Below are 12,713 nucleotides of genomic sequence, written 5' to 3'. Positions count from 1 at the left end.
CACTTTAAATCATCTCTCCTTTTGACTTTTATATCTTTACTATGTCTGTATGTGTTATGCCTCATGCCTGCACTTGGGCTGGCCTATACAATGGACACTGCTTTCTTCATTTGTCTGCTTTCATCTCTCCACCTCTATACACATACTGATAACTTTTTAACATACACACAAATATATATACATAAACACACACACACACACACACACACACACACACACACACACACACACACTAGATGTTTTTCAGGTAGATGATTTTCCAACATTTACCAGTTAGTCCATTGATTAGCCGAGTGCATGTTAAACATTTATCCCCTAACAATAAATGCAACAAACACACACACATTATCATCCCCTAACAATACATGCTAAAGACACACACACATGTTTCTCACCATGCTTTCTGGAACAGCCATCTACTCACATCCTTATACACACGTACACAGGGAAGTGCACAATCTGATAATACTAGCACAGCTTTCTTGCATTCATACATTCACACACACATACATATATATATATCTACATGTACACCAAGAACATATACTAGCAAGGAATAACTAGAACCTGCATTGAAGTTTATTTAGCAACAGAATGAGGTAATAAATTACTGGGATCAAGTTAGGAATTCACTTCTGAGTTGTTAAACTGTATTGTGTATCTGACCTGGTAATCTATATTGCATTATTTGTAACTATCCACATGTAAGTAATCTATAACATTGCAGTTACTGTTTATGGAGTAAAATATGTTATCCTTTATATGGTCTTTGGTTCATTACAACTGAGGGTAAGAAGGATTTGAATGTTTAAATCATATGTATAATGCAATATAGCAATATAACGAGGTTACTTGACGGATTTTGTCAAGGAGTAATATTTGGGCGGTTTTGGCCCAGGCAATAGTAGAGAGTTCGCGTGTGTAGCTCACATGGGACTCTAGTTGAGACGCATAATGCATTTCAGCTGGGACCTTCTGTCTGTGGGCTATTGTGGTATAAGACAAATATAAATAAGACTGCATGGTAAGGCTAGTGAATATTAGTCAGAAGGTCATAGATAAAGTAGTATCACATGTAAAGAATATGGAATGGAAGGAAGTATCATTTCCCAATAATTACTTATAACAATTAATACTGGTATAAAGGTTATTTTGTATTTGTGTGACTATTAGACCCCCCAGAGGGAGGGGGAGGAGTACAAACAACCTCAGACAAAAGGTACACACTTTAACAGCACTCATCAGGACTGTCCCTTATCTCCACTGATACTTGTTTTGTGTATGGAGGCTCTGGCGAGGGCCATTCGCCAAAATGTAAATATCAGGGGATTGATGGTGGGTGATAGGGAACACAAACTCGCGCTATTCGTGGATGATCTTTTATCTGTAGTATCCCATCCTTTGACCTCGATCCCTAATCTCCTTCTGGAATTTCGACGATATAGTGACCTGGGATCAGTACTAAATGCCGCCGGCCGGAATCCCGGCGGTCGAAATACCGATGCCGGAATCCCGACCACACAATCCCGACAGGGGTGGCGAGCGGAAAGCAGCCCCTTGCGGGCACTATTATATTCTCCCTCTATGGGTGTCGTGGACACCCACGGAGGGAGAATATGTCGGGATTGTGGCGGTCGGATTCCGGCGTCGGTATTTCAACTGCCGGGATTCCGGCCGGCGGCATCTTGACCGCATCCCAGTGACCTGTCTAATTTAAAAATTAATTTATCTAAATCTGTAGCTTTAAATCTTAGCTTAGACACAACTAGTCTTCAAGTACTTCAGTCTGTGTCCCCTTCATGTGGCATCCAACACAACTTAAATATGTGGGAGTTATTTTGAAAAGGGACATTTCTCAGATTTTTTACTAAACTTCCCTCCCTTACTGACTAAACTTCAATCTGATCTTTCCTCCTGGGGTGCCAAACGCATTTCCTGGGTTAGACGGGTTGGAGTCATTAAAATGAACATTCTACCTAGGGTGCTCTACCTCCTTCAAACTTTGCCAATTGCCATTCCCCATGCCTGGTTTGATGCCCTCCATCAAAAAATAAGGGATTTTATTTGGGCGGGGTGAAAGCCTAGGTTCAAGCATGACATTCTTTATAGAAGAAAGCACTTGGGGGGCCTCCAACTACTGTACCACATTTTCTTTCCTACTACCAAGCAGTGCTTCTGTCTAGAATAATGGACTGGGGACGTAAGATAGACAGGAAACAATGGGTAGATATTGAATTGGCTTCGCTCCGATCCTCACACACGTACTTGCCCTGGCTTTCATCGTTTCCTGCTACTTATCATCCCTTAATAGGGCCCACTTTTATCTGTTGGCGTCGTTTACATTCTCAGCCCCTTATATCGCCCTCTCCCTCCCCTCTTACACCGTTGTTTGGGAACTCAGCTTTTCCCCTGGGAGTGGGAAACTCGTCATTTGGGCAATGGCGCATCAGGGGTATACTGAGGGTAGACTAGCTCCTAGATTCGTCCGGCATATTAAGTTTTCCTTCAGTCCAAGCTCGTTGGGATTTACCAAATAATGAGATATGGAAATATCTGCAAATTAAATACTTTTTGATGGGTTTGCGCACACCTGTTGATTGCAGGCGATCAACGACCCCATTTGAGAAAATGTGCTTCTCCCAAACATACCTGCAACATACTCTCTCAACTATTTACAAATTACTAATCGATCAGGCTTTTACCTCAAAACCCAAATTTATGGTGGACTGGGAATCTGATTTAAATGGCCTGATAGGTGAGGATGATTGGCCCGAGATATTCAGTAAAACATTCTCTGCATCTGTTAGCGTGTTGGTGGTTGAGACCCATTATAAAGTCCTCTCCCGCTGATACCGCTGTCCTAGTCTGTTAGCCAAAATGTATCCTGGGTTCCCGAGTGTCTGTTGGAGATGTCGGAACCCCATTGCATATCTGGTGGGACTGCCACCTTTTTGGCTCAAAGTAAAGGAAACGGCCAGTGTTATCCTACAGGAAAACCTGCCCTTTTGCCCCAGTTTTTGGTTGTTGAATCTTTTGCGTAGACCCAGATCTCATTATAAAAAAACTTTGCTCCGCCATATTCTTAGTGCTTCAAAAGCCGTAATTCCAGTACATTTGAAGTCTCATGTTATTCCCAGTATTTCTGAATGGTGCGTGCGCTTAGATCACTACATGGTCATGGATGATCTTGTTTCCTCCCTTGCATCCAAAAACCAAGCTTTTACTGTCACTTGGCTTCCGTGGCTGGAATTTAAAGAATCAGACCACTACAAATCGCTACAATAGGTATCGCTAAGATGTCTACAGGCTCCGTTGGTGTGATCCCCCCGAAAGGATAATACACTTTGGCCCTGAGGCAGGAGTTGTGAGGTTTTCTCTTTCTCTTTTCCTTCTTCCTTTTTCTTTCTCATTTCCCTTTCTTTGTCTTTTTCCTATTCTGTTCCTACTGCACTATACTTCTTTTGGTATATACATTATTTTATGTGTTTCTGGTGTTTCTGTTGGTTTACGAGTGCTGCTTACGAGATATAACCTATTTCAGTGTAAAATAGCTCTTCTAACTATGGAAAATTTGCTAGATACTATTTCTCTACATGTGATATTCTGTTTGTGTTATTGCTGTATGTCATGTTATATTTCTTTTGTAAAGCAGAATTTGAACCAATAAAATTATTTGCAAAAAAAAAAAATCATTAAATCAGTATCTTGGATTTTTTTAACATGAGAACAAAAAGTTTCTTTAAAACAAGTTAAGCAATTGTTACAATAAAAATTCAGTATACATGTCCACATTGAATGCTGGAAGGTTAATCACTGGTTAATCACTGTTCATTTTCTTCTCCTTGAAGACAAGCACTGCGGATAATCAAATTTCCAGCTGAATATGTGAACATTGCACTTTTAACCCTACGCGTTTCGTCCTAATGGACTTCCTCAGGGGTAAATCAATAGGTAAAGTCATCTTTAACAGACTGTTCACACATCCGTTTGCAAATACACTGAAATTTGATTATCCACAGTGCTTGTCTTCAAGGAGAACCAAATGAGCAATAATTAACCTTCCAGCGTTCAATGTGGACATGTATACTGTCTTTGTTTTAAAGAAATTGTGTTTTTATGATAAATAAATCCAAAATACTGATTTAAATGAAACTGTTATGTGTCTGGGTGACCATATATTTTAAGGATATAGTTTATATTTTTGGAAAATTTCCCAATCAATGGCCCTCATTCCGAGTTGTTCACTCGCTAGCTGCTTTTAGCAGCATTGCACACGCTAGGCCGCCGCCCTCTGGGAGTGTATTTTAGCATAGCAGAATTGCGAACGAAAGATTAGCAGATTTGCGAATAGAAAATGCTTAGCAGTTTCTGAGTAGCTCCAGACTTACTCCTACATTGCGATCAGTTCAGTCAGTTTCGTTCCTGGTGACGTCACAAACACACCCAGCGTTCGCCCAGACACTCCCCCGTTTCTTCAGACACTCCCCCGTTTCTTCAGACACTCCCGCGTTTTTCCCAGAAACGCCAGCGTTTTTTCACACACACCCATAAAACGGCCAGTTTCCGCCCAGAAACACCCACTTCCTGTCAATCACACTCCGATCACCAGAACAATGAAAAATCCTCGTTATGCCGTGAGTAAAATACCTAACTTTTGAGTAAAATAACTAAGCGCATGCGCTCTGCGAACTTTGCGCATGCGCAGTAAGCGACTAATCGCAATATAGCGAAACTCGGCAACGAGCGAACAACTCGGAATGAGGGCCAATGTGTATTAACAACTAAAAGGTTTATCACCTTCTAAATTTGTCTTTTTAGGTGTTGAGTATTGGATTCTGATTTACAGAGGGTCCTTTTAGAGGAGCAGCTACTATTTGTGTATTTTCGCATGATCAGGGCATTTCTGTGTTTTAATATATATTAGAGATGAGCAGGTTTGGTTTCTAGAAAACTGATCCCACCTAAATGTATCGATTCTGAGGAGGTCTGAATCCCGGCTTGGAGCTCTACGCTATTTTCAAAATCCAAAATGAGGCCAAACATCATCCTCCTGGCGTCGGATTCTTGCAGAACTTAGCACCATTTCCATCTCTGTACTCTGCGCTGTACTCTGCTGTTGGGACTGTGTGTAGAAGAGGCACGCTGCTATATACTGTGCTGTGTCCAGACTCACAAGGCACTGTGTATTGTCACTGTGTATAGGGGGCACGTGGCTGTATGTTGATCTAGACTCTGCTATATACTGGTCTGTGCCCAGACTCACAAGGGGCTGTGTATAGTCACTCTATATAGGGGCACGCGCTGTAAGTTGCACTAGACTTCTAAATCACACCTGCTGACTTCCTGGCTACCCTCTCAGGGAGAGGGCAACCAGGACGGCACAAAAGGGGAAACGGCATCAATGTATGTGGGCAGAGTGGGGGCATGGATGTGCGATCGTGTCATAGCAGTCCCGCCCCCATTCTAAAATGACCAGATTAATGGCATTGTAGAGCAGAGGGCAGGGCTATGATGACACGATTCAACACAAATCGCATCATTGCCCTGCCCACTTGCACTATTTAAGTGGTGGCTGCAAGGATGTACAGGTGGCTGGGAGGGCTGGCTGGCTGGTGTGTGCAGGCTCCGGGAGACTTGCCTTCCTTTCTGGGTTTCCGGGACTGCCACAGAATTTTTGGGTGCCACCCAGCCTACTAGGAGGTTAGGCAAGTATGTGCTATATACTGTGCTGTGCCCAGACTCAAAAGGGGCTGTGTATAGTCACTGTGTATAAGAGGCATGCTGCTGTATGCTGCATGCTGTGCTAGACTCTGCTGTATATACTGTGCTGTGTCCATACTCACACAGGGCTGTGTCTATAGTCACTGTGTATAGGGGGCATGCGGCTGTATTCTGCGCTAGACTTTGCTGTAAATTGTACTATTTGGTGCATTTTGTTCACGTGAATCTATAAGCCCAGTGATTCCATGCAGTTTGATCTGGGCTGAAAATTCAAAAGCAGAAAATTAAAAATATTTTTTTTTTATTTCTATTGTTTAGTTTGCACTGTTTGGGGCGCTTTACCATATTGTGCTGTGTTCACTTGCATCTATAAGCCCTGTGACTCCTTGCAATTTGTATTAAGCTGCAAGTTCAACAAATAAAAGTAAATATTTTTTATAAACCTATTGTTTGTACTGTTTGGTGTGCTTTACCCTAGCACACTTTGTTCAAAACCCTGTGACTCCATGCAGTTTGTATTGAGCAGCAAGTTCAATAAATAAAAGTAAAAAAAATTAGACAGTAATTCTATTGATTGTACTGTTTGGTGCACTTTACTCTAGTGCACTTTGTTCAAAGCCCTGTGACTCCACGCAATGATCTGGGAACTGAAAATGGATAATGACCAGTTAACAAAAGAGCAACCAAATACTGTAGCAGCAGCTGCTGCCACCAGTCATGACGAAGACACTAGTTTTTCAACACCATCTACTAAATTCAATGGTCAAGGGAATAAAGGATCTAAGTCAGGGCATCTTAAATTAAGTCAACAATATACAGTTGTAAAGAAAAACAAATGTAATAAAGGGAAAGTTTGGTGCAGAAAAACATAAAATTGCCAGCATGCCATTCACCACATGCCGAGGCAAGGAAAGGCAAAGGCAAAGGCCTTTAGTTCTGCCTCTTATGATGATGTAAGCTCTTCTGGTAAAAGTGTCAAAAAATTTAAACTCATTAAGGCACAGGAATAAACTGTGTGCTCGGAAATATCATAAATACCTGAGGGGGGTAAGGGGGTAATTCAGACCTGATCGCTGCTGTGCATTTTCGCACAGCGGGCGATCAGGCACAAACGGCACATGCGTATGCACAGATATGAAGACAAGCAGAACAGGGCAACTAAAGACTACATGACTGTGACAGCCCACTGGGTAGATGTATTGCCTTTAGCAGCAGCACCAACAGCAACAGCATCTCACAAATGCCACCTCATTCAGAGGCAGGCTACTCTGTGTATCACCAGTTTCACTTAGAGGCATACAGCAGATCACTGCTTATAAAAACTCAGGGAAATCATCGCAAAATAGCTTACCTCACTTAGACTCTCCTCAGGATTTGTGATTTCTGACAATGCCACCAATATTGTGAGAGCATTACATCTGGGTGAACTCCAACATATCCTATGTTTTCCTCTTACAATTAACTTAGTGGTGACATTTTTTTTAAAAAAATTACAGGGTAGTGCAGTAGATGTTTTCTGTGGGCCGGAATAATTCTGGACATTTTTGCCATTCTGCAAGTGCATGTAGAAGATTGAGTTAGCGGTGGTGGGTGTAGTGGGACGCGCCAGCTCCCAGCCGCTGCTAGTCACTGGGGCCGGCGCATCACTTCTGCTGCTCAGCGTCTGTCTCCGGCTGGTTGCCTAGCAACCGGGGACGCCAGATGGCCGCCCTGCATTTTGGTCCCGGCTGTTACTAAGCTCAGCGCGCCACGCTACAGCTGGGGCTATCAGGGTCTGGGGGCTGGCCTGACTGGCTCTCCCGTTATTGGTCAGCAGGACCTTTTTATGAGAGCCAGGAGGGTGCAGCCTCGCCGGTGATAGCTTCCTGTGGGGCTGGTTCCCGGCATCTGGAGTGTTCCTGCTTTCTGCCAGTTGGTTCCTGCATCCTTTGTCCCAGTTTCCAGAGCCTGATCCTGGAAATCTGTTGCAGCCTTCCAGTCCAGTGATTCTGAATCTTCAGCCTTGGGGTCCTGTTGCTTCTATGAGCACCTTTTCCGAAGTCATGAGTAGCGGCTTTGCCGCAACTTGCGGCTGAAGCCGTATTATCTTTATTATCTTGCCATTGTGTTTTCTGCGGAGGTTCCACCACTGCTGTCATTGCCGAACTACGACGGATTCGTATTTGGCATTTTGGGCAGCATTACTTTGGTTACAGATTTTCTTGGCAGCCGCGCCACACATAAATTGGTTCATTATTTTCTGTGGTTTCCCCTTTCGCTTTTGTGTCTGTCTTAGTTAGGTTTACCCTTGTTCTCTCCCTGTCTCGGTTAATGCCTTGTCACCTAATAAGACTGTGGTGCATCGGAGTTCGGACAGACCCAATCTGCCCGTTCAAATGCGGCTGCCATGGGTCCAAGAAACGATAGTCTCACAGACATTAGCTGACCACAAAGGAAGGACAACGGAGTCAGGGTTTCTCTTAGGGGTTGCTGCTAATCTCAGTTTATACTGCAGCATCACGTTTCTGTGTTCGGAGCTCATCTATTGCCACCCTGCCTCTCGGGTTCCGAATACATAGATCATAACAGATTGCAGTACTTGGAAAAACTGCTGAATTTACCCTGCCATCAGCTGAAGCAAGAGGTAGTAATGAGGTGGAATTCAACCCTTAACTGTATATGCTTCAGTGGATGGAGGAACAGCAAAAGGCCATCCAAAGCTACATAATGACCTATGACATAGGGAAAGGAGGGGGAATGCACCTTAGTCAAGCGCAGTAGAGAATACTTTCTGTGTTGTGCAAGTTTCTCAAACCCTTTGAAGTTGCCCCATGTGAAGTTAGTTCAGACAGTGTCAGCTTGAGTCAGGTAATTCCCCTGATTAGACTCTTGGAAAAGCAGCTAGAAAAACTGGAGGAGCTGAAATGAAGCGATTCCGCTAAGCATGTCGGACTTGTAGATTAAGCCCTTCATTTGCTTTGCCAGGATCCATGGTTCATCAATCTCTTGAAATCAAATCACTATATTTTGGCGACCATACTTCATCCTAGGTTTAAGTCATACATTGGGGGGTATTCAATTGTTTGAAAACTCAGTTGGGTGTGTGTTTTTTCCTATCTAATAGACAGGAAAACACAGACACCCAACCGACTTTTCAAACATTTGAATTCCCCCATTGTGTCTTTCTTTACAACTGACACAAATCTGCAGAGATGCAAAGAGCTTTTGGTGAGAAAATTGTCAGCTCAAGTGAAACGTGTCACAGCAACATCTCCTCCTTCAGTTTCTCAGTGGCTGCCAGGAAAAAAAACTAAATTTTCCTAAGAGACCTGCCAGCAGCGATGTAGATCAGTCAGCAAAAACATTTGACATCAGGTCCAGACTTAAGGAACTGTCTACAATTACTGCCATGTCTACTGGCAATCATTTCAGCCAAAAGTGAGTCCTTGTCGCTGAAATTATTGGTTGTTAAACAGTGCATAAGGGTGGGTGGGAGGTTGGGTGGAAGATTATTAATACTGTACGGAATAAAAAACCAGACCAAAATTTTGTGATTTTAGCTGTTTTTCTGATTTTTGTAAAAAAATACAGGTCCAAAACCCACAAGGGTGATTTTGGTAAAGCCAAATACAGATCCAAAACACAAAGGATATACAGATCCAAAGCCATGGTCTGGGAAGGCGCATATCCACCCATAATAAATACCCACCCATCAAACTGATGGAACAACATAAAAGTAAAGCCGCTGTGCGCTCTGATGGAGCAACATTTGAATTGTTCCATCGGGTGCCACACACCCTCCCCATATCGGTAGCCTTTTATTATATAGCCTATACATACATATGCACTGTATATCGTAAGCATAATCAAGACCGGATAGATGGATTAAAACTTCATAATTTTAATTCAGAAATGTAGAATAAAGAAATGAAAAAATTCTACTTTTATTACATAACACTATATGAATTAATATTCATAAACTGTAACAAGTCCATAGCCTCATTCAAAAAACAGATATTGTTCAGTTCGATAGGAATACGTCAGCAGGATGTAATTGGGTCCGAGACTGCTGGAGGTGCGGGATGCCGGACAATCTAAGACATATTTTTAAAGGGGCAATCACTTACAAAGCATGGTGAGCCTCTTTAAAAAACGTGAATGGTCCCACAGCAAAAATTACCACAAGCAGTTTTCCATGGGTTCCTTTAAGCGAAGAGGCACAATGCATGCACTTGGGTGAGATAAAGCAAGAGAAGCAGAGCCTTTCCTGTCATACTCCAGTAAAAGCCGCAGTTTTGACTATATAAAGTATAAGGAAAATACAATATATTATAAATATCTTTGTATTATTCCAATTATTTTTATAGTCAAAACTCTGTAGTAAAAAGACTCACCAGCCTATCTTTTCCACACATCTTTGATCAAACCTCACCAAATTTCAAGCAGTTTATACTGCTGCACCTTTTTGTAATGCCCACATGAACTCTTGGGCTCATGTATTGTGTGTAAATCTGGCTCTGGTACTAGCCAGTGCCTCCTCAGCCATTTACCTCGCCACACATCGCTGCTTGGATCCTTTTTGTAATATGGGAAGATAATTGCTGAGAAAAAAAAATGGATGTCTGGTCCAGGCACCTTTACATGTTTCCTTTGTATGCTGTGCAGGTTGATGAAGTGGTTGGAGGCAGGACTGACTAAAACCTAGCATGTTTCATTTTGTCAAACAGCTTTTCTAAGTAATTCCAAGCACACACTGTTCTCTGACTGCAGTCAAACCTGGACTGTCTGATTGCTAGAGCACCAACTGGGTTCTTACTCAACAAGGTAGCCTCTAGGTCTTACACACTCCTTTACTTCTCTGGCTGTGGGTGGATCACTCCAGCCACACATAATCTCACCTGTTTATCAGGCACAATCCTTGCTGATACTGCCACACATCCCCATCCGCAGCTCGTAACCCCTGGGCTAAGCGTCATGGGATGAGACATTTCTATCATGAAGTCCCTCTTTAGTCTTCTTTTCAGGGCCTTTCAACACTTTCCAAAATATCATCCAGACTTGTCTGACATCTGGCAGTGTCATCATCCAGGTTCCTGCATCTCTTCCTTTTTTTCTGACTTTATAGCACTGCATAAGTTTCTGTAAATTGCCAAGTAGTTGCATGATGGGATTTTCAAATGATGCAATAATTTGTCACACTTTAACACATTCCAGATAAAGCCTCTTGCACTTCTTCCACCATTTCCAAATTTTTCTCTGAACCTCTTATATGAAAGTCTGTATAACCACAACCATGTCTTTTTGCAGAATGTCACGAACTTCTCCAGATCAGATGGAAAGAGACAGGACTGCAATTACAGAAACAACATCAGAGACTGTAAATGTCCCAAAGAGGTTGAGACTTTCCAATTTCTGTTTATTGTTGACGCATTGATCCACTGAGCAAGACACTTCTGTTACTGACTCCAATATCTTTGAACAGCTTTCCTTGGTTTCTTCTTAACAGAAAAAAGGTTCCTTTGGCTCAAACCTTTTACAGGCACATCTATTGGCCAAATTCTGTTTGCAACATCTTTAATCTTCCATCTTGAAGCACTATATTGACTATTGTCATACTTCACTGGTAACTCATCGCCTTTAAAAGAGCCGCTATCATCCTGAGTGCCATCAGCATCATAAAAATCAGATCTTGACTTCATGTCAGAGGACATACTGGTAGTTGCGCAGAACTCTCTTGACCACCTAACATGCTTGTAGGTTCCTTTCATTGTTCCACAAACAATGTCATGATTTTGATTGTTATCTGTTACTTCAATAAAGCTCCTATCTCTCGGATCTTCTTGAGTATCCACTTTGTGAGCCTTAAAAATATGAGGAGCAACTTCAACATGTTCCATCAGCACAGATTAAAATTCACTCTCCACAGAGGTTTTTATTTTGAGATTTTTATTAGCTGGTTTACTTACTTCAAGCTTTGTATTGTGAGACTTCACTTCCTCACAGACAAATTCAGTTGCATTGCAAGTTTCCTCCTAGTTGCATGAAGACATTGGGGGTAACTCAGACCTGATCGCTCGCTAGCTGTTTTTTGCAGTCATGCGTTCACATAGTCGCCGCCCACCGGGGAGTGTATTTTAGCTGTGCAAGTGTGCGACCGCATGTGCAGCCGAGCGGTACAAAAAGAACTTGTGCAGTTTCTGAGTTGCCAAGAACTTACTCAGCCGCTGCGATCTCTTCAGCCTGTCCGGGGCCAGAATTGACATCAGACACCCGCCCTGCAAACGCTTGCACACGCCTGCGTTATTCCAACCACTCCATGAAAACAGTCAGTTGCCACCCACAAATGACTTCTTCCTGTCAATCTCGTTGCGATCGGCTGTGCGAACGGATTCTTCGTAAAACCCATCACACAGCAACAATTCGCTTTGTAGCCATGCGATGCGCCTGCGTATTGCGGTGCACATGCATGCGAAGTTCTGACCTGATTGCAGCGTTGCAAAAAAATGCTAGCGAGTGATGATGTCTGAATTACCCCCATTGTTTCACGTACAGGAGTATTACTCTTCACAAAATTGTCAACATTAACGTTCTGTAAGGTTCTGCTTTCCACTGCAAAATTGTGTGACTTGGTCATATTCACATAACTCTCAGCACATTGCGGCAACAGAATCTCATCCTAGGAAGCCACCAATATCTCTGTAGTCTTCTGTATATCCTGTACCTTTGCCTCAAGGCACAAACGATCACCATCTGTCTTTGGTAATTCTTTATCACAAACTTTAAACACAGCTTCATTATCTGGAACTGGAACCCTTTGGGAAAACTTCACTCCCTCAGCTATAACTGGAAGCCGAATGTCACTACAAAGTACCCCACCCACTTCTGCAACACAATCCTTCAAGGAATTTCTCACTTTTGATAAGTCAGTCCCTTCCCACACACTGTAACATCCAATGAGGACATACTCATTGTCAAACTGTTGCTGACAGACATCATATTTCTGGAACATCTTA

This window comes from Pseudophryne corroboree, chromosome 5 (genome assembly GCF_028390025.1).
Source record: "Pseudophryne corroboree isolate aPseCor3 chromosome 5, aPseCor3.hap2, whole genome shotgun sequence".
NCBI lineage: Eukaryota > Metazoa > Chordata > Amphibia > Anura > Myobatrachidae > Pseudophryne > Pseudophryne corroboree.
The sequence above is the reverse complement of the archived record's forward strand: the minus strand, read 5'-3'. Positions refer to the sequence as shown.